Genomic DNA, 23,396 nt, shown 5'->3' with positions numbered 1-23,396 from the left:
CCTTTCTTGTTCAGCTCTTTTGCTCATTATTTAAATGTCTTTATCACCTACATCACAACGGGAAACTATATTCCCAGGAATTTCAGCCAAGATGGCCAATTGGAAGATATACTGGGAACTGCAGTTCAGAGACACTTGGAGGGCCCCAAGAAAACCTATTTGAAACACAGGCTATGTTTTCAGATTACACACTGTGGAATAAAGTATTATGGCTTACTTCACTCGAACTGTAGTTTATAAATCACAAAATAGATTCACATATCACACAAAGATGAAACCAAAGAAACCACATCACTAAGCTGAGAACCTATAGCAGTGATGGCTAACCTTTTTGCCATCGTGTGCCAAAAGCTGGAGGAGTGCGGGGTGGTCGCACATGTGCGTGCCCACACCCATAATTCTATGCACCCTGCCCCCCGCATGCATGTGTGTGTGACCCCCCATGCTCCCCCTGCTTTTGGCATGTGATGGCCTAGTGGGCCTGGTAGGTCTGTTTTTTGCCCTCCTCAGGCTCCAGAGGCTTTCTAGGAGCCTGGGGAGGGCAAAAACAGCCTTCCCACCTCCCCGGAGGCCCTCCAGAGGCCGGAAACAGCCCATTTGCCGACTTCCGTTGGGCCCAGAAGGGCCAAAAATCAGCTGGCCAGCGCACGCATGAGTGCTGGAGCTGAGCTAGGGCAACACTCATGTGCCCACCAATATGGCTCCACGTGCCACCTGTGGCACGCGTGCCATAGGTTCGCCATCACGGACCTATAGCATTTGATCTGAAACCTCCAGCTCCAATTATGACACAATATGTTAAGGCCAGGGTCTTATGTGTGTGCCACAAAAGTTAAAATAGAGAAAAGAAGGACTAGGAAGGACATGATAGCAGTATTCCAGTATTTGAGAGCTTGCCATAAAGATGAGGGGGGTCAATTTATTTTCCAAAGCACCAGAGGGCAGGACAAGAAACAATGGATGGAAACTAATCAAGGAGAGAAGCAATCTGGAATTAAGGAGAAACTTCCTAACAGTGAGAACAATTAAACCGTGTAACAGCTTGCCTTCAGACGTTGTGGGTGCTTCATCACCGGAGGTTTTTAAGAAGAGACTGAACAGTCACTGGTCTGAAATGGCATAGGATCTCCTGTTTGAGCAGGGGGCTGGACTAGAAGACCTCCAAGGATCCTTCCAGCTCTATTCTGATTCTGAAAGGTATCCATGGGGTGCTTTGGTGTACCCAGGCAATCTGGTGTAAAAAACTAGGAGTACCAGCTTCCAGAGTCCATTTCCAAGAATGTCTCTAGGCCTCATTAAATGATGGGTATCTAGAATTAGCACTTTTCAGAAGGTGTAGCTCTCTGCTCAGAAAAAGAACAATAGCAAGCATACATAATACAGAGCATCTTTTTTTTTATTGAAAATTTTTACAAAAAGTTTACATATTCCCCCCCCTTCCCTACCTCAACCTCCCCCCTCCTCTTCCCAGAACAAATTACAGGGTATAAACTTCAACAATCATAATCAATCCTAGTCTAAACAATTATGACATTCCACATCTCTTGTTCCTTCAATTCCCTGTAATACAGAGCATCTTGTAGAAAGTGGATTGGGGATATGAAGCTAGAGGAGATAGCAGGGACATCCTGATAAACTTTGCCTTGTATGTGATAACTCTCTTATGGTGTACATTTTATGAATGGGTAAGCTTTCCAATATCTATCTTCTGATAGCTGCCACAACATATTTTCAAAGTGTAAAACGTGCCCACCAACCCACAGGGTTCCATTACCAGGCTTATTGATATCACATCGTTATAATATCACCACACAAATAGCAATAGCACTTAGACTTATATACTGATGCACAATGCTTTAGAGCCCTCTCTAAGCAGTTTACAGAGCCAGCATATTGCCCCCAACAATCTGGGTCCTCATTTTACTGACTTCGGAAGGATGGAAGGCAGAGTCAACTTTCAGCCTTCTGACTGAGTCAGCCGGTGGGAATCAAACTGCTGGCAGTGAACAGTGAACAGTGATCCTTACACTTCCCTCTCACCATCCATGCCTCCATTGTGATTATTATCTTGACTACATATCAGAAGACTTTATATTCTTTTCAGAATGCATGAAAATCTATATTGAATGGACCATATTCAGCTCAGCTTTCATTAATCAGAGATACAAATGAGTGTGAGTGGCCATGGCATTTAGGAATCCTGTTGTATAAATGAGGAAGGAACACTTTTGGCTTCTTTTGTGTCCTGTAATATTGTAGCAGTTCACACATTGGGCTAAGCCACTATTTCAGTATGGTTCATTGAATAAACCACAGTTACCTGGGTTTGCACAATACTAAAAACCATTAACTACTACTCATAAACCACAGTGCCTTGATTTACACTTAGCAAACTAAGGCCAAATCGAAGAAACCACATTATGACTTCTGTACAAAGCTAGCTTTTTCTTTGCGGTTGCCACCAATCATGGGAGAACATGACTCCTGGCTACTGACAGTGTGTTTCCCATAATGCTGCAAAATTATGAGGTGCAGTCAAAAATGGTGACTATCAAGCACGATCATGAAAGCCAGTTTCTCTTGCTGCCTGCGTAGGAGTGCCCAAATGAAAGTGAGTGCCCAACGATAAGCATGCCAATCAATCTGTGAAAGAACAAGTGAGACTGCCATTCAAACATTAACAGCATCATGAAACATTTTTTCCTGCAGCTCTTTTCTCACTACAAATGTAACATCAATTCTGTGGAGTTATATAAAATGGTGATTTGAGAAATATGTTTATGTTACACAGTGTTTATGGCAGGGGAGTCAAATTCGCGTCATCACGGTGGCATCATGTGATGTATAGGGACTTTTTCCCTCTTCGCTAAACCTGGCGGGGGCAGGGCCAGCACATGATGCACCTGACCCACAGGCTACAAGTTTGACACCCATGGTTTATGGTGTTGGCTTGTGGCTGAAAACATTCCTGACCAGCCAAGAAAGTTACTAGAGTACTCTGGTCACCACTAGTTCTCAACTTAACCTGATGTGTCCCCATGTATGCTGCTCTAAGCAGTCTGGCTAAAACTATTTTTTTATATTCATTTATTAAAATGTAAGCTGGTGTATGTGATAAATTCTACTTTTCTGAAAGCATTAACTAAAATAAGGAATGAAGTAGAGCTGGAGTCCAAAAGAAATATCTGTTACTTGATTCACCAAAGAGAACTTCCTAAGACTAATGGGCTACTCTCTCTTCAGGTAGCAAATCAGTCATGCTAATTCATTGTCCTAATTAATTATCATCATAACTTCTCATTCTATAATATTCATCTCATGGAAATGAATTATAGCTTTCTGTTTCTTCCCTCTTACATCATTCCTTTTTAAATTAAAACTACAGGTTGTCCTCGCCTTATAACCATTGTTTAGTGACTGCTCAAAGTTACAATGGCACTGAAAAAGCTGATTTATGATCGTTTTTCACACTTATGATTATTGCAGCATCCCCATGGTCCCATGATCAAAATTTGGGCACTCAGCAACCGGCATGTATATATGAAGTTGCACTGTCCCAGGTAGTCCTTGAGTTACAATCACAATTGAGCCCAAAATTTCCATTGCTAAGCAAGGGGGTTTTGGCCCCAGGGGTGAAATGCTCCCGGTTCGGACTGGATCGCCTGATCCGGTAGCGATGGCGGCGGGTGGTTCGGAGAACCGGTAGAAAAAATCCCTGCACCCCCTCCCCCGCCACCATGCTCAGGTGAGCCCAACAATCATCAGAGGCTTTTTTTTTTTAACTTTTAAAAGCATTTTTTCTACAACCTCTTCTGATGAAAAAATGCTTTTAAAAGTTAAAAAAAAAAGCCTCTGATGATCGCGCGGCTCAGCTGGGATCATCAGAGGCTTTTAAAAGCATTTTTTTCTGCAACCTCTTGGCCGAAGAGGTGGTAAAAAAAATGCTTTGAAAAGTCTCTGAGGATCCCAGCTGAGTTTCCTGATCGGCAGAGAGGCATTTTCTAAAGAGCCTCTCTGATGATCCCAGCTGAGTTCCTGATGGGCAGAGAGGCTTTTCAAAACATTAGAAAAAATGCTTTGAAAAGTTAAAAAAAAAAAAAAGTTGGCCACGCCCACCCAGTCACATTACCCCACCACCAAGCCACACCCACAGAACTGGTAGTAACAAATTTTATGTTTCACCCGTTTGGCCCCATTTTACAAACGGTGATCACATTTGTAAAATGGGACTAAACTGCCACTCCCACCCTTAACAACTGCCTTTCTTAGCAATGGAAATTTTGGGCTCAGTTGTGATAGTTAAGTTGAGGGCTACCTGTATAATACCACCAATTATTCTAAAAAATGTACATCTATTTCAGTGACATTGATCCAGTTGCTTAAAATCAGAATAAAAATTAATAATTGATTAGTGTATAATTATAATTTACAAGGTAGAGATGATCAGTGGCTAATGGAAAGGTCAGCCATATGTAACACTCCTAGCTTGTAGGTTATCTGATTTCACACAGAGGCAATTTTACTGAATTCAGTAGGACTTTGAGGTTTTCCCCACTACTGGTAAAAAAAAATACCATCCACCCCGCCCACCCCCATCTTGAGTTAGTGGTTGAAAACCTATTACCAGCATGAAAATTACTGCCCTATTGTTGACTTCTCTGTTGCATTTGCTCTGAGTTGTGATCAGGTGATGCTGAGTTGAGTTTGTCTATTGTGTAAAGTCAAAGAGACTGATTTGCTACCCTCCCTTTTCTGGCTGGAAAAACACTTACTAGTTTTGCTGTCTCAGCAGGAACTGGGTTAAGGTGGCTGCAGCCCTCTGACATCTCTACATTTCTTCCTTGGTCCCTTCTCTTATATGAATTCTGCTACGAAAATAGCTTCTACAATCGATGATGCTCTTTTGGGGAAGCAATGGGATGGGAGGTTGGCATCGCTCACCCAGAGTAGTTGGGTGTTGGGTGTTTTTTAAATCTATATAAATATCTCACTATTTCATTATTTCAGCCTTGCACCGAATTGGTCAGAGTCATAAAGTATTCAGACTGCTTCTAGCTAAGTAGCTGAGTACCATTACAGAGTTGTGAGGAACCCTTGGCTCAGCACACTTCCTTAGGTAGATGGTAGCAGGATGGAGCTGAATAGAGAGGCATGCCTGCATCAACCTGTGAAGAAGAATATTCCTGTTTAGAGTGTTGCAGTCCAAAGATGGAGGAAAGAAGATGCCCTTGGTTTTATTTTTGCTCTAACAAAGATAAATTATATTTTTAATCTTTTTTTCCCCTAGCATTTTCCCCAACTGGCTTTCATGCCTAAACAGGACTAAAATTCACTATTTCCTGGATTCTAGCCTGGTACCTTAACCTCTAGACACAACTGGCTCTATTACAAGTTAGCAACCAGCATGTATGTGTATTTCTCACTAGAATGAAGGTAAGAAGTCTCTGCACTTTTAAAAGCTGCTTTAGTTTTATGCATGAACTTGTCTTATTACTGCTAAAGTGAGAAACAAAATTGTGCTAAAATGCGAAAGATAAAAATTATGCATTATAATATGGTTGGCTCTTCTCTAGATCTCCTCATTTTCAAGATTTGCAAAAGGTTTGGTGAGTGCATTTGGTTGAAAATATTTACAGAACTCCCAGAATGGGAAAACTGGTTAAAGCAATTTCCTAACTGTAAGCATTCTGCAACTTCATCCAGAAGTCATTCCAAATGTTTGTGTTGAGCATGCAAAGGAAGCACCCAAGTCTGCAAAGTCCTTTATTGGCACAGCTCAAATATATGTGGATGTCCTTCCTCTACTCTTATGCAAAGTGTTTTTTTACAGGCATTTTAGAAAATACCAACTAAGGGGAAATGAAGGATTGTAGCTTAGAACAAACACAGTAAATACTTTGTAGAAAGTTATTAAGATAACTAAGACCAAGAATTTGTTTAATGGAAGAACTAAATTTGTTTTCACACAAAAATCTAGATTGATTTTCCTTTCAAGCTTTTTAAAATTTAAGCCCAATATTAAAATGGGGAAAGGAGCATTACTGCTGCTATTAAGCAGTTGGAAGCTGAGGTCTATTAAAGCCATCCATAAATCTACTGTACTTGACTCTGCTCTAGTTTTTATGCCCTCTGCCCAGAGGAGGATGCATGCTATTTTTAAAACCTTTATTGAAAATCAAAAAGTTCTTCTGAAGCATTTAGATTTTAGTGCTATTGTGTAGTTTATTTATTTATTTATTTATTTATTTATTTATTTATTTATTTGTATAGTCATTTGCATGTTACCTGATTGCAACACGGGAAGCAAAGTATTCTTATGTTTTTGTAATTATAATCAGCTAAACATATAATTACAACGCCATCAGTGCTTGTTTCCATAACTGGATTTTTTTCATACTGAAGTCCCTAAGAAAGAAAATTGCTTTTACAGCTTTCCTAAATGTTAACAGGTTGGGGGCCATTTTGACTTCAGGATGCTAAAGCTGGTACAGAGTGAGAGGGTTGCTACTTTGCAGGCCATCTCCTTCTTCTCAAGTGGTAGGTATCTGGTTAAAAAAAAAAAAGGAGTACAGGTAGTCCTCAACTTACGACCACAATTGAGCCCAAAATGTATGTTGCTAAGTGAAAAATTTATTATGTGAATTTTGCCCCCATTTTACGACTTTTCTCACCACATTTGTTAGTTGTTAATTAGTAACACGGCTGTTAAATAAATCTGGTTTCCCCATTGATTTTGTTTGTCAGAAGGTTGCAAAAGGGGATTACATGACCTCGGGACACTACAACCGTCATAAACGTGAGTCAGTTGTCAAGCATCCAAATGTAAATCACATGACCATGGGGATGCTGCAATGATCAAAAATGTGAAAAATGGTCATAAGTCAATTTTTTTCAGTGCCATTATAACATTGAGTAGTCACTAAGCAAATTATTGTAAATTGAGGACTACCTGTATAATAGCTATTTGCCACTATAAGGCAAGGGGTGTTATAGGTTAGACAAGCACCATTAATTGGATCCACCAATTATGCAGCTCTGCAGCAAAGTTTTTACTCTGCTAAGCCAATTAGCATCGATCAACAGCTGAGTAACAGCATTCTGTGACAGCTCTACTTTCTTAGGTATCTTCAAAGAACAAATTGCAGTATTATAACTAAGAGATGACAAGGACATGATTCTTCAGCATCACCACCAGTTTCCAGGAAATATTGCTTCTGGCAGAGGCACTTCTTTAACAGGAACCATGAATCTAGGGATAACCTAGATTGTACACTTGCTCCTTCAAGGGATATACATCATCAAGAATGACACATGGAACATCCATGATACCTGACGGTCTCTGTAATAACACCAACTCCATCTTGCTGAGATGCAGTCTCAATCTGTTTCAGTTGCTAAGAGCCTCCAATCACTGTGTTAGGATTCTTGCCACATCTCTTGCTGGGATGAAAATATATAACTTGATGATATCTCACCTCACACCAGTGGATGATCTCTTATAGTGGCTTCACATAGATATTACAGAATAGGGGTGAGAGCCAAACTCTGGGCTTTGCCATTCTTCCCACTGCAGTACTAAATAAAACTGCCCATTCTGAAAGGAGCAGAACTATAAATAATGCTCTTGATTCTCAACCTTCAGAGGCAGTCCAAGAAGATACTATGGTCAATGGTAACAAACGTCACTGAGAATTTAAAAAGTTTAGGAGAGATGAACCACTCCTATTCAGGCTTCACCTTAGGTCATCCATAAGAGTAATTAATGCAGTTTACATCCCATGCTTAGACCTCAATTGGAAAGGATCTAGATAACTTGCTTCATCCACAACCATGTGTAGTTGATCCCACCTCTTCCCTACGTAATAAGAAAAGGCTGACAACAGGATAGTGATTAAGATGGCAGGGTTAGGTCATTTCTTCTTGGGGAGATAGTTTGCAATCACCACCTTCAATGGCTAGTCTCTGTAGGGCACATTTCCCATTTCCCATACCAACCTCATCATTCCCTTCTGGCTGCAGATAAAAGGCAAGAGGAACACAGAATTATAGGTGGTATTACTTATCCCACAGAGGACTCTTGTCTGCTTCTTCAAATGTCACAATTTGAAATAGTCTCAAATGACATTGCAACTGCAAGACATTACCTCTGGTCCTCTCATGAGAACATATACATCCATCATCCAACTCTGCTTGAATATGAGTGATTTTGTCAGCAAAATGCCTGGCACTCTGTCCATAGCAGGGTTTTGCAATCCAGTAGTCCCCAAGGGGGAATGAGTCACATTAAATAAGGCGGATGGGCAGAATTTTACAGCAAGATGTGTGCAGAGCAGTACTGATGCGCTTCAGTCCTCTTTCCTCCATGGTGTAGGTTCAAACCTGAGAAGTCATCTTGACTTTTTGTCTTTTGTTAGCATTACTCCAGGCATTTCCTTCTATTTAAACATTTTTTGAAGTACAAATGGCCTTGTTCACCAGATTGTTATGAGAATGAAATGGAATATCTTCATGTACATTGTCCTGATTGTAAAAGGCATCCGGCACAAACCACTTGTCCTCCCTCATTCCCCTGTGGACACCCACTCAGAGGAAGGTCAGGATGCAGATATGACATAAAAACAGAAACAAGCTATTGTAAACCTGAATGTCTGTTCTGTTCATTTCAGTTGTATGCACTTTAGAAATAGGAAAAAGGTTTTTCAATGGTAATGAAGGCAATTCCTTAATCTGCCACAGAGATATAGCTTGGGGTTAGGCCAATTGCCTTCCTTGTCTTATTAACTGCAGACATATTCATGGCTGATCGGTTTGCCATGCCTAAGTGGAGTTTTGTATTGTGGATTCACAGAGAGAATTGCCTAACACTTTGGGAGAGTGAGCCTAACCACACGCCCCTCTCTGTACTCTGGTGCTGCCTCAGCATTCTCTCCTAAAGCAGCACTCTGTTTAAATATTAAGCATCTTGGCTGAAATATTAAACATTCTGACTCTTCCACAATCAGTGCTAGGCTGGACACAGTGAAAGTGGAGACAGGGCATTGTGCCAGATGTCTTGATGGCATTGACTGTCTCTACACAAACAATCCTATATTGGGGGTGGAAGAGTCAATTCCCCACATAGAAAACACTTTTTAAAGACATACCAAATAGATAGTTTAGCCTATTTTAAATATTCATTTTCATTTGTTCAAAGGACAAGCCAAGAAACCATTTATCCATCCATTGGATTTAAATCCTGCTTCTTTCTTTAAAGGAGTGTGTTTGTGTGTTTATTGTTTGTAAGCTGCCTAGAGTCACTGAAAGTGAGTGGGCAGCCATATACATTCTCTAAATAAATAAATAAAATGGGTGGTGGTATGTGTCTTTCTCAATCTCAGATCCACTACCAGAGGCCTGGGAGTTTGAGAGTTCAGTGCAATATCTTAGCTGCTGCTATCACTGGACTCTTCTGGGCCGACAGCTCTAATGTTCTTGCTGGAATCTGTTGGAACCACTCTCACAGCTTAGGAATCACATTCCTGTGTGCTCCTACCACCACTGGGACCTCTTTGGCCTTTACTTTCTACATTTTCTATAGTTCTTTCTTCAGGTCCCAGTATTTCTCTGGCTTATCATGCCTCTTACTAATATTGTTGTCAGGGTTTGGACCACTGAGCCTGGTGGTGCAGTGGACTAAGTGCTGTTAAAGTAGCACTTAATTGCCAGCTGCCTGCAATTACTGCAAGTTCAAATCTCACCAGGCTCAAGGTTGACTCAGCCTTCCATCCTTTTGAGGTAGGTAAAATGAGGACCCAGATTGTGGGGGCAATAAGCTGACTTTGTATAAAAAAGAACACTGCTTAGGGCAGGCCGAAAGCCCTACTAAGCAGGTATATACAAAAGTATGAAGGCTATTGCTTAATGCATTGTAAGCCGCCCTGAGTCTCCGGAGAAGGGCGGAATATAAATTGAACTAATAAATAATAAATAAATATACTGTGCAGACGTTCCTATACACAGTGCCAGTTACTTGGGTCTGACAATCAGTGTATGTGTTTCTGTTTGTATCTTACAACCTGCACTATGTGTTGGGTTATCTCTGAGATTTTCCTGTACAATCTGCACCTCAAATCCTATCCAATGTGGTAGACTTTTGATTCCATGGATCTAGTGCTTCAAAATCATGTGATATTTGAATCTTCAGTTATTATTATAGCTGTAGAGCGTCTCTGTCATTTTTCACTGCAGTAAAAAATGCCTTGATAACAATTTCTAGAGGACATATCATGACTTCACCCCTAACTCCTTCTCAGCCAGTCAGGGAGGCAGCTTGAAGTTGCTTTGGCTGTTTCAGTTTTAAAGCAGTGGTGAAATCCAATTTTTTTTACTACCAGTTCTGTGGGCATGGCTTGGTAGGCATGGCAGGGGAAGGATTGCAAAATCTCCATTCCCATCCCACTCCAGGGGAAGCACATTGCAAAATCTCCATTCCCACCCCACTCTGGGGCCAGCCAGAGGTGGTATTTGCCGGTTCTCCGAACTGCTCAAAATTTCCGCTACCGATTCTCCAGAACCTGTCAGAACCTGCTGGATTTCACCCCTGTTTTAAAGTAGCGTTCTTCATCTTCTTCCAAGATACAAATCTTGCTGTATGAACAATCTGAAACCCTTGTTTGCCAAGGTAATTCAGCCAGGAACTGGGATCTGTCCAGCTCCCATTGACCTTAGCTTGCTTCAGGTAGGTTCCCTCCTCTCCTATCACTAGGCACTGCTCTAGATGGCTATTTTGGCCTGTCCTGATGGCGTGACAAATAACTAGTTTCTGCAGATGCTTCTGCCAGTGTAATGCTTGAATGAGCATGATGTGATCTTTCTGCTACTTCTGCCAAGAAATGATTTCATATGGCTATACTTTCTCCTTATTAGTTGTAATGGACAAGTCATTTGTGCCCACATACCCCATGCGTTTCTTCTGGGTGTGTCAGTAATTGCCATTCTTTTGCAGCACTAAACATCTGGGATATGTGGAAATTGGACCGAAATTGGCAATAGCAATGCTATTTCCTCATTTCAGCTGAGCGACAGGTCAGAAGTGCAGCAGAGGCAAGGGACTGAATCAAATGTTGCCCCTGATCATAATCACTCACTATTGATAATGACATGCCCTTGCAGCCGTCATACATTGTTTCTCCCCATTTCATCTGATGCCCCTCTATTGTGTGTGCAACCAATCAACTGGGCTGTCCTAAAATTATAATGACAGTGCCCTTTATATAGTGTTCTAATGAGACAATCAACACATTCCATCTCAGGGCTTATATGTTTTTGTGAAGATGAATTTTATAATTATACTGTGATGAAACCATCATTGGATTGCATTATGTGTTCAGTTAGAAAACCTGTGCCCTTTAATACATTGTTTTCAAATAAGCAAACATTTATCTTGTATAACCAAAGTTCAAAACTGTTGCAAAGTGTTTAAGAAGCTAGAGTTCCTTTAAAAAAAGAACCTGCAATTATTATACAGAGAGCAATTTTGCCCAAAAAGAAAGCATAAGCTTAAATGACTTTTCTTCTGTTTATTCTTTTTTGTAATACCAGTGCTTCAGTCCGCCATCTTTACTGAGCACCATATTGGTTTTTGTGATGAAAGAGTTAAAAAGGCAAAACTCTAACTGCAAGGCTGCTCTGAAACCCAGTACAAGATCTCCATTCTTTAGCAGCTCAGAAGAGAGAAGGAAAGCTAGGAGAGTGGGGATTGGAAGGAGACGTTCATAATGGGAAATTAGTCTGCCTTGCCTCTAACCTTGTGAGGCATCTCTGTTGGCAATTGCAAAATAAAAGTTGTGTGATTTGAGCTGTATCATTGAGCTAGAAGAAACTGCATCATCTGCCCAATATTGACATTGATATGGAATCACTTGCAGGTAGCACCAGATCAAGAGTCTCACCAGGAAAATCCCATCAGTGTATCTCCACTTAATAGGTTTTTTTAATGTTCTGGAGGACATTTAATATTTTAATTAGTTCTGGGGAGATCCAGAAATCTTTCTTCAAGTTCTCAAAACTGAAGTATGGAAAAAAAACAACACCCTACCACTAAATCTGGGGGGGGGGAAGCATTTCTCTTACACTAAATTACTCTACTGCTCTTTTAATTAGTTTTAATGTGGTTATTTTGTAGCTGTATGGGCCCCCTTTTAGTAACATTCATATTAGATTATAATCACGTTTCCATTCAATCCAGTTACGGTCCCACAAGTTTCTACCAATGCATTAGTGCCAAATTAAAGAAAGCAGAATGATAAACAGGTTATATGTAAGCACAACTGTAATTTTTTTGATTAAAATCATATCTTTTTAAAAATCTTATTTGCAGTGTCCATTTCATGTTTATAAACCTGCAATAATATTTTCCTCTGTCCGCTTGTAATTCCCAAATCAGACTTTTCAGTCTCTTTTAAACTCACTTTTCAAGTACATGCACTATTTGATTTTATACAAGTCACACAAATGTTTATTTTGTAGCTTAAGGGCTCCCAAAGTAAAACCTCTGCTGACTCATGAACTCTTTGTACAGTTGCTACACTAGCTAAAAGCACCACACTCAATCTTCAACACAATCAACTTTGGAGTTGAACCAAATGTTTTCCTGCTGTTTTCTCTTACTAACAATGTATAGGGTCACTTAATCAGAGCTGCAATTATGCATTCTGCTTTGACAATTGTGTGTACTGTTCTAACATCAGCTGTGTCTGAATTTTTTGCAGAATAGTACCAACAGCAAATGGTTTTGTAGATGTTTTTGTTGTTGTAGATGTTTTTGTAAACCTGGTCTTGATACATTTGAGAATTATTTCATTTCCTTGATTTTTACTGTGCTCCTCTCCTTTTAAATCCTAATAAGCCAAAACAGATTGATTGCCATAAAACCCCCAACTATATTCTTTCTTGGGAAAACTTGCTGAATGCTTTCATTTTTGCAAAGCAGAAGCATACCTTTACCCTTTGGGCTGGAAGACCAGTGTTAAACATCCTTTAAATAAGTCAAACATCTGTTCCTCATGATTTTGAAAAAAAAATAAAATAAAATTCCTGGCAAATTAAAAATGTGCTGTGGAACATTTCAAGTAAAAATTCATTAAAATCTTTCAATTGTGCAAAATTGCTGTGGGGGCAGTGGAAGCATCTTTTCTTTTTGCATAGATTTCCTATGTAAATGTTGAAATTTTGTAAAGTAGCATTTAACCATATGTTCCTTGAGCAGATAACCTTTGGACTATGTTCTCCAATTTCAAACTTGTGTGGTTTTCATTTCCACACAATGATCATAATCTCCAATTTGAAAACTATACTTTTCATTGGTAATTTTCCAAGGCATTCTATATATAACTAAAGAACAGTAGTGAAATCTAATATACTAACATTACTTGGTAATGTCTAATTGGAGCTATTAGTGGCATGGCTTACTTGCAACATTAAATGTGATCACATGAGAAATTTAATAGTACATCAATGTGTGTTGTTTCTACATCTTCACCAAGGAGATACTAGTCTGTAGTCAATTCACAGTTGGACAATATTCATGGGTCTTCTCTCTGGATTTCTTCTGCAAGTGATCTTTGGCATGTCATCCTATCATTCTACCCAGTGGTGTGTTTCAATTTTTTTTACTACCGGTTCTATGGGCGTGGCTTCATGGGCATGGCAGGGGAAGAATACTGCAAAATCCCCATTTCCTCCTGATCAGATGGGACTCCGGAGGTAGAGAATAGATGGGGGCAGGGCCAGTCAGAATTTTTACTACCGGTTCTCCGAACTACTCAAAATTTCCACTACTGGTTCTCCAGAACTGGTCAGAATCTGCTGAAATCTACCTCTGATCCTACCTGCCACTATAAAATAAACCAGTACAGGTTGTTTCCTTCAGTTTGGAGGATAAGTTTTGCTCTCTATCCTGATCCTGTGCCTCTTGAGGTGTACACAGTTGTTTTCAGAATACAATAAGTATCATTTCAAAAAGAATGGTGTTAGGAATGGCATGACAAAAAATGAAAATTTAGAAAGCAATGCCTAATTTTGTGTACATCAATTAGTTTATTTTAGAATGCTTGGAAGCACATTTTGGTAAAAAACTATGTAACTTCCAAGAAGTTTAAAAAAAAAATACTACAGAGAGTGATAACAGGATGCCACTCTTGAAACTGTTTGTCCTTGTGAACTGTACTCACAAGGACACAACCATGCTAAAATCCATATTAGAGATCTGTTATCTGGAAGATGTATTTTATTTATTTTCCCCTAATGTCTTTAAAAGATCTTTTTAGTGAAAAGACTTAATTGGGTTAAACTGTGCTATAAACACAGGAGACAATATGTTACAAAAGAAAATAAAGGAACCTTAGCCTATGATTATTGAGTAATGTCAAGGGAATTGCCTGTGTGGATTTTTAGGTGAGAATTGGTAAGAGAAGGGAGATGCTGGCCTTTTGCTTTTCTTTCAAGAAGGCTCTAATGCAGTGGTTCTCAACCTTCCTAATGCCACGACCCTACTGGTTCTGTGGGCGTGGCTTGGTGTGTGTGTGGGGTAATGTGACTGGGTGGGCGTGGCCAACTTTTTTTTTCTTTTAAAAGCATTTTTTCTATAACCTTAAGAGGTTGCAGAAAAAAAATGCTTTTGGAAGCCTCTGACAATCAGGCAACTCAGCTGGGATCGCCAGAGGCTTTTAAAGACATTTTTTTTTCTACAACCTCTTTGGCCGAAGAGGTTGCAGAAAAAAAATGCTTTTGGAAGCCTCTGATGATCCCAGCTGAGCAGCGCGATCGGACCCGCCTGGAGACGGAAAGAGGAACGGTGTCTCGGTTCCTAAAACCATCGAAAATATGTGTTTTCCAATGGTCTTAGGTGACCCCTGTGAAAGGCTCGTTCAACCCCCAAAGGGGTCATGACCCACAGGTTGAGAACCACTGCTCTACTGCTTCTTCTGCATGTGAAAGAAAGAGGACAACCAGCAGTAAGGTGGGGTATCAACAGTAGAGCTGAAAGACCAGATTAGGGACAGATCAAGGGTGGGTTCTACATTTTTTTACTACCGGTTCTGTGGGCGTGGCTTATTTTGTGGGTGTGGCTTGGTGGGGGGTAATGTGACTGGGCGAGCGTGGCCAACTTTTTTTTTTTTTTACTTTTAAAAGCATTTTTTCTACAACCTTAAGAGGTTGCAAAAAAAAAAAATGCTTCTAAAAGCCTCTGACGATTAGGCAACTCAGCTGGGATCTCCAGAGGCTTTTAAAGGCATTTTTTCCCCTACAACCTCTTCAGCTGAAGAGGTTGTAGAAAAAATGCTTTTAAAAGTAAAAAAAAAAAGCCTCTGATGAGGTGGGCGGGGTAAGCAAGCAGCGACTGGGCCGGGGACCTGTTCAGGGGCATGGCCAGCCAATGTTATTACCGGTTCTCCGAACTACTATAAATTTTTACTACCTGTTCTTGCAAACCGGCGTGAACCGGGAGCAACCCACCACTGGGACAGATCATGATGGAGAAAATCTATCTATGTGGTCAGTAAGAATTGATAATGACAAATAAATCAACTGATCACTTTCTTTCCTAGCAATTTTGTCCTCCTCCCAATGGTCTCCAAACCAATTGGTTCTCAACAGAAATGGTAGAAATAAAGCACATTAGATCCCCTTAATCAAATATTTTTTCAGACATGTTGCATTAAAATCCCCAGTGCCCTCATTTAGCAGGTAATAGGCTTGTGGCTGGGAAGATGGGAACCATAGATTAAGCTGTTTGGAATGACAGAATTCAATCAAGAATTTGGGCCCAGTTTCAGAATTGAGATCATGGCACATTTCACATTAAAATAATCCTTCTGACTAGTGTTTTTCCTACAGGATTAGCAACTCAAAAGCAGAGGAGAAAAAGGCAGTATTTGCATTAACAACTTAAAAGGAAATTCTCCTTTGGGAATATTGCAAATCAAATAGGTAGAGATGCTACCTGTATATGCTAATACTGTACAGCTAGCTTAATGCATTTTGTTCACAGTTCATTTAGTCACCATTCAAAGTTACAACGGCAGTGAAAAAATGACTTATAACCATTTTTCACAATTACAATTCATATTTATGATAGTTGCTGTGTCCCAAGGTCATATGATCACCTTTTGCGACCTTCTGACAAGCAAAGTCAATGGGGAAGCCAGATTCACTTAACAACCAGATTACTAATTTATCAACTGCAGTGATTAACTTACAACCTTTCTTGCTGCCATTGTTAAAATGGGGCAAAACTCACTCAACAAAGTCTCACTTAACAACAGAAATTTTGGGCTCAATTGTGGTTGTAAGTCGAGGACTATAATATTTACTTACCTAAACTGAAAAACAGACCACAAACAGGCAAAAGAGCAGTCAGAGAGGGATCAACTTCTGTCTTCCTGATGGCTTCCCCACTGACTTTGCTTGTGGGAAGTTAGCAGGGAGTATTGGAAATCATGTCCATGTGACTGCAGGGATGCTGCAACCTTTCACAATAAAACTGTTCTGGTATCATGAAAATTTCAATTCCACAGGAGTAATGGGTCCCAGCTTTTTACACATTTTTTTAATTAGCAGATTTGAGATGCCTAGCTTCAAAAATGGTTGCAGTATAATGCATTGTTTGGGCTAACCTGATGGTACAAACAAATGAACAGATAAATACAATAAGAATTTTAATAGCGTATAGATAGCAGGTTTATATTGGAAGAAAAAAGAAAACATCATTTTAACATTGGTTTCACTAACAGAAAGTTGGGTGGGAGGTTCGGCTACAACATGGTATAAGATGTCAAACTGATAGTTATTGAGTAATTAAAAATCAGGCAGTAAAAAGCTTGATAATTATGATAAGTACTTTGTGCATATGTGTGCACTGCTAGGGAAGACAGATATCAGAAAGGGTAAGTCTCTTTAAATAGGTGAATGCTAGTGGGTTTTTAAAAATACAATGAATTAATTGGAGCCTGGTACAAGAAAAAAAATAAAAAAAGAATTAATCTCATCTGTGTCAGGGAAACAGGAAGAGGGCTGTCCATGTGTTGTTCACACATAAACACACACTGACTCCATGACTCCAATGCAGCCTGTGGGGTTGCTTGATTTATGTGCTTTTGCAGAAACAGGCAAAGCAAGGATCTCAGCCCCACCTCTCATAGAAGAGGCTGGGAACTTGCTTCCACTTTGCTGAGAAATTATGTTTTTTTATGATTCTGCATTTCTACACTTTTGAAATAAGTGTGCAATTTTTTTTTGGTAAAGGGTAAAAATAGACATTATTTAATGGAAGTATGTGCTCCTCAAAAGAGTCGAATGGAGTACAAAAACAGGCTTCTGCTCACTCTCCAACAAAGGAAGTTAACTCCTGTCTTGCAGGCAACACAGGAAACTGGCTTGAGATGCCTACATAGCTAATGACAAAAAAATTCATGCTCCGTGACAAATCTTATAAAATCATTCCACTGGAAATAATACTTAACTAATTATGCATCATCTTACAGCTGTGTGTCTTCCTGAAAAAGCTTTAAAATTCAGTGGACTCTCATGTGCTTCTCGTTTTCAGAATGTTGTGTTTACTTCCTTGTTTCTACATATATTTTGCCAAATGTCCCCTTTTTTCCTAGTTTCCAGACACCAGTCTTTTGCAGTGGATCCCTCCCTACTTTATTACTACATGCGTATTACACTCTTCTCACGGAACTACAATTAATATAGCTGAATAAATAAAGTGTGATCTATAATTGAGATAATAAATGTGTTAATTTCATGTTTTCAGAGTCATCTGTTTTTTTTATTCCCAGCTCATCATTGAGTTGACAAGAAGTCTCCTTTTTCAAAATGCTGTAGTTTCACAGAACTTCAAATGATACCAGGGCTCAATAATATCCCCTGCATCTTTTTTCCCCTTTTCAGATGCTACCATATTTTCCAGGTTAAGTTGGAAGCAGAGCTACAATTTGTATAAGATAATCAATGCAAGCATCAGATTCCTACTTTGAAACAGAGTACAGGATTAAACAGGTGATTTATTATAATACAAAATATACCAATAAATTTTATCAAGATGTCTAACCGCTGATCAAGATGAACAGCCTCCTGTATGCAATGCATGTTCAATATATATTTATTAGAAAACATAAGGTGGGTTATTATATTAAGAATTTTAATTTGGGTCATGCATTTGTGTCTATGATTTCTTATTATTGCATTAAGATATTGTAAAATTTTTGTTTCTGGTGCTTTGGCATTTGATGTAATGGTACTTAAGGAGAGTGCTTTAGTTTGTTGTTTTTTTAAAAAAAATTATTCAACTTATAAAAATTATGCCGACCATCTTGATTCATTATTAAAGCAAGCAGGACCAACTTTTGAATGTTCCTAATTGTTCATAGTCAGTCTGGATATTAAGAAGAAAGAAAGTGAATGTTGAGTAAGGATCCTTATTGTACTGCGTCTTGTTTATGTAAGCCATTTCCCCACTCCTGATTTCCAGCGCCTTCTCACGTCACTGAATCCTTCCCCTGCTCACTTTGGATCATCCGAGGCCGGCCGCCGGCTGTCGAGAGTCCCCCGAGCCCGGCCCTTTGCCTCTGCCCGTTCGCTCGACTGGCTGCCTTTCTGGGGAGGCTTTAGGGGGTGGCAGCCGGGCGGAGCCTGAATCTGAGGCAGAGCATGGAGAGAAGTTGGGGCGGCAGTCGAATGGGGTGGGCGACGGGAGCCGGACACTGGAATCGGCTGTCCTGACGCTCATATTGGCGAGGGTGAGTGAACAGCTGCCCAAATGCAAGGAAGGTGGGTCCGAAAACGAAGAAAAAGGGCTGTGGTTGTTGAAGGCAGGAGCTCGCTCGGTGGTATCTGCGGAAGAGAAAGAGAGCGCAAGAGTTGTTTTTGTATTTGTAGGGAAACAAATACAAAAACAATTTAGAGTTTCTTAGCCAACCGCTTTCTAGCATAGCGGGTTAAAGGAACTTCACTGCGTGTCGTTAGCTGTAGTTTGGCATGTCTTGTGAACTTACAGTACTGACTTGAATGAGTTGTGAGTCCTTCAAACATCTTGTGTGAATGCACCAAAGGGTGTTTCCAACAGAAGTAGGAAGCAAAGCGAGAAGCCATATGTCTTGAATGTGTGGTGCCCTGCATCTTAAATATATGTATTTATATGTGGAGGTGAGTCGGAAAACTGATACATTTTTTCAGTTTCACATCTGTGTTTAACTAGGTTAGTTTTACTGTTCTTTATCTTGTACTTTAGAACTGTTTGTTGAACATCCGGGAATGAAAGCGGAATTGAGTATAACATAGCAAATAAATACCTAAATAACTAAGTGGAGAAATGACTCACATTTAGGGACTGAACGTCTCCTGGGCAGTCTGCAGATATGTTAGGCCAAAACTCCCAAGAGCTGGAGTTTAAGCACATCTGGAAGAGGCCAAGTTAGGGAAAGCTGGTGTAGAGGATATGAGATACAGTATTTACTGTAGGCAAAGGCTGTGTTGCAGAAGTCTGTGGTTCTGGAGAGAAAAAGAGCTTGCAATGCGTACTGGACTTGATGGAGTTGTTTGGTCTTTCAGTCTTTTTCTGAATCCCTGACAGGATGAGATGTGAGGATGGACAGTGGCCAGAAAAGCAGGCAAATGGAAAAGCTGATATATATTGGGTCTATATGAGGGGATCTGAAGGGACAGAAAAAGGCTTGGGGCTCAAGGATCTGATTGATAATTGCCTGAATCTGATGTTGCTGTCACTTTAGGAAGGATTGCCTGGCAGATGAAGAAAATATTTGGTATTGTGGTAGTGCCTGCTCTTCACATCTAAGGATTTCTCTAGCACAAGTTTTTCTGTGAAGCTTCTTTTGAGTACATAGAGTTCTCTCTATGCAGAGGTTCATAGGTTCCCCGGCAACCTTTCATTTTCCTTTCAAAATATTTTTTCTTCCCTGCCTCACAGCCACTTAAGAAAAATTGGCTGCCTTGAAATCAAATACAGAGCAATACTCCTGATCAAATAAAGGTCTAGATTCCCTCTGCCCCATTGTCCTATATTATATCTATTTCTGCTTTTTTTCTTTTTTCTTTTGCCAACATTTTTGGTTAGTCTTATGCTGTCTGGATTAGTATTAGGCACACTGTTTAAGACATCTCTATTTGGGGCACCCAGTCCATACTTTCTGGGTATCAGCTTTCAGCCAAGGATGCAGTTAACAGTGAAAAATGTAGTTGAGAATAAGTGGGACCCCCTCCCCATTTGTTTGAGAGCAGAGTATGTAGTTTGAACTAGAAGTTTCTCATCTATAAAATGGAGGCAAACTGTCCATGATTATTACTAGTTCTACACTTGTTTATTCATCAGTAATTTCTCCAAATTGTCTGGGTTTTATTTTATCCCAAATAAATATGTCTGGGACTACAACTTTAAAACAAAAGAGAGTTTTATTGGTTGTATGTATGGTTTCTAAACCCACTAAATTCTGCTATGCTGCCTCAGGTGAGGTAGGGGCTCCCTGGATTAGATGAAAGAAGAACATTAGAAATACATGCTAAAAGTTTGCAATCCAAGCAAAGTCACCTTAGATGTGAAGGTCATCTCAGGTGCCTGGCTAAAACAACCAGACACTTATATGAGACAGTAGCAGTATATGAAAATGCTGGAGGCAGATAATCACTTTAGTGACAATGGCAAAGGCATAATTTCATACTGTGCTAGATAAGGCAATAATAAACTATTCCTGTAGTTTACAAAAAACTATGGGTAGCCAATATAACATGATTGATGATATAGTGCTGAATGATAGCCTCTGAGATTGGATGGCACAGAACAGGCTACTGAGGAAGAACAGGGGATATCTCAGTACTAATTAGATTTATGATGTACGGTAGTAAGATTAAAGCTTTTGGGAAGTATAGTTGCTGATGCTGCCATGCAGGAAAAGAATCCAAAGTTGCAAAGAAGAGAATTACAGTAAGTGATGGAACATAAGAACCATGAACGTGACAAAATTTAACACAGTTAAAGCTAAAATGAATCATTCACTGATATCATAGGAATCACCAAACTGAAATGATCCAGAATTGGATACTTTCAGTCAGAAGATTTATTATTTATTATTCAGGACACGAAAAATGAAGGAATTGATTCATAATCAGGAAGAATACAACAAGGACAATACTTGGTACACTTCAATCAATGACTGAGTAATATAAAATAGACTCTGTGGGCAATTCTGTTATGTGACACCTACCCAAGTTTATGAGCCAACAAATGATGCACCAGTAGGGAAGTTTTAGGAGATATATGGTCAAATTCAATCTGAAATGGATAGAATAGGCAAGCAAGATATGCAGGAAGAAAATGTTTGTGGTTGGATATTTGAAGTTGAAAATATAAAGGAAGAAAATGTAGCAGGAGAACATCATCAATTTTTCCAACCCAAAGATTTCTTCATTGCTGACAGTCTTCCAATAGCCAAAATGACTGTGCAATACCAGATGAAATATAGAGAAATCAAATTATTTTTGGCACAAAGAGAGAAGAGCCCAGTTATAGCAAAGCCATGGTCAGGGACTTACTGTGGAAGAGATAATAAGTTGTTCATGTGCAAATTTCACACTGAGTTAAAGCAAAAGAAGAAAGCCAATTAATTTTGATATCTATGAACTTCAATCATCATCATTTTCAAGAACATCAGGAATCATTCTGAACTCCTGAATTTCACTGATTCAAAGCCAGAGGAACAATGCAATGAAATCAAACACATTGTTAAGGATATATATAGAAGGAAACTGTCAAAAACTAAGAAACAAAGGAAACTTGATAGAACAATTGATAGAAATTGCCAAAAAGAGAAATCAAAGCCAAGAAAGACAGGGATTTCAGGAAAGAACAAAGAATTTCAGAGAGGAATTAGAAGAGATAGGAAAAAGTACTAAAATTATAACTGTAAAGACACTGAAGATAGGAACATACATGGAAAAACAAAAAGCCTCCAAAATATTTCTAAACTCAGGAGATTCCAACTTCAACTTGGTTTGTTGAAGGATGCCATAGGATGCCAGTTAGTAGTTATTTGAAGGAAGATAAAAGATGAAAGGCATATGCTGACATTCTATGCAATTCAGAAATTGATGTCCAACTTTCTCTACTTGCAAGACTATCTAGTGCTAGAAGATGAAGTTAGATTGGCATTCAGTCATTACCAAATTGGAAGGCTACAGGAATTCATGGAATATAAAGAAATATGGGAAACAACGGAAAAAGAACCAGTAAGGCTCCTAACCAAGCTCTGGCAGAAAATCTGGAGAATGACACAGTGTTTTCAAAGATTGGAAGAGGTCAGTCCATATACCAATACCAAGGAAAATGGCTGTGCACACTTTGCAAACAGAGTGTAGAAACTACCATGCTTCCCTGAAAATTAGACCCTGTCTTATATTTTTTTGAACCCTGAAATAAGCGATTGGCCTTATTTTTGGGGAGGTCTTATTATTTTGGGGCACATGGAGCAAGATGATGTTCCTCTTGCCGTCTTAACTAATTTCCAGCCATCTTACCTGATTTCCAGCTCTGTGTTTAAACATTTTCGGGGAGAGGCTTATTTTAGTGCATGTGCTCAAACCCCGATTGGTCTTATTATCAGGGGATGTCTTATTTTCGGGAAACAGGGTATCAAACAATATCTTTCATTTCACATTCTAGCAAAAGCAAAATAATGCTTAGGATCATTCAGTGTGGAATAAAGCCCTACATGGAAAGAGAGATGAGAGAGATGCCTGATTTTGAACTGGCTTAAAAAAAGCTGCTGCACACTGAACAGTTGAAAAAGGCAAAATTAGTGAGTGTTTCATTGATTATAGAAAGGTTTGACTATGTCTACCATGTCAACCTGTGGAAAATGGGAATCACATAGCCTCATGGAAGGGTCATGGAAGGGAAGGTGATCAGGACAGAATGCAGACTGCCTCCAGGTTGGCAAAGGAATGAGACAAGGCTATATATTCTCTCCTTATTTATTTGGCTAATATATTGAATATACTGTATATTCAGATATGCTGGATTGGAAGAAGATGAATGTGGTTTTAAAATTATAGGAAGAAACATTAATAAGATGCAATGTGTTGATGACACTAACTGAAATGCAAATGACCTGCAAACTCTAGTAATAAAAGTCAATAAGCACAATAAAAAAAGTTTATAAAGAAGGCCAAATTAATAACAAGTAGAGGAATTGCCTGAGAGCTGACAGTGAAGATTTTGAATTTGTGGACAGCTTTTGCCTTTTAGGGTTGACTGCCAATAGTAAAGAAACTGCAATTAAAAACTATGCTGCAGTTGGTCTGAAGATCTTGGTGACACATCACAGCATTGATTCTTTTATATC

The 23,396-nt window shown here is 39.4% G+C and overlaps 1 protein-coding gene across 2 annotated transcripts in view; it reads left to right on the top strand.

The window, feature by feature from the left end:
* The first annotated feature begins 18,640 nt into the window (after nt 1–18,640).
* LZTS2 (leucine zipper tumor suppressor 2) overlaps nt 18,641–23,396 on the top strand; it is a 64,770-nt gene continuing 60,014 nt past the window's right edge. Inside the window, exon 1 of one of the 2 annotated variants that reach the window (XM_034439944.3) lies at nt 18,641–18,782. The gene's annotated coding sequence lies outside the window, so the exon portion shown is untranslated. Of the gene's footprint in view, nt 18,814–23,396 lie in introns of both variants that reach the window. The other variant, XM_060682861.2, reaches the window with a different exon arrangement.

The sequence above is a fragment of the Pantherophis guttatus genome, chromosome 6, assembly GCF_059756535.1.
Source record: "Pantherophis guttatus breed Tessera chromosome 6, ASM5975653v1, whole genome shotgun sequence".
NCBI classification, from domain to species: domain Eukaryota; kingdom Metazoa; phylum Chordata; class Lepidosauria; order Squamata; family Colubridae; genus Pantherophis; species Pantherophis guttatus.
The sequence above is the reverse complement of the archived record's forward strand: the minus strand, read 5'-3'. Positions and strand labels throughout refer to the sequence as shown.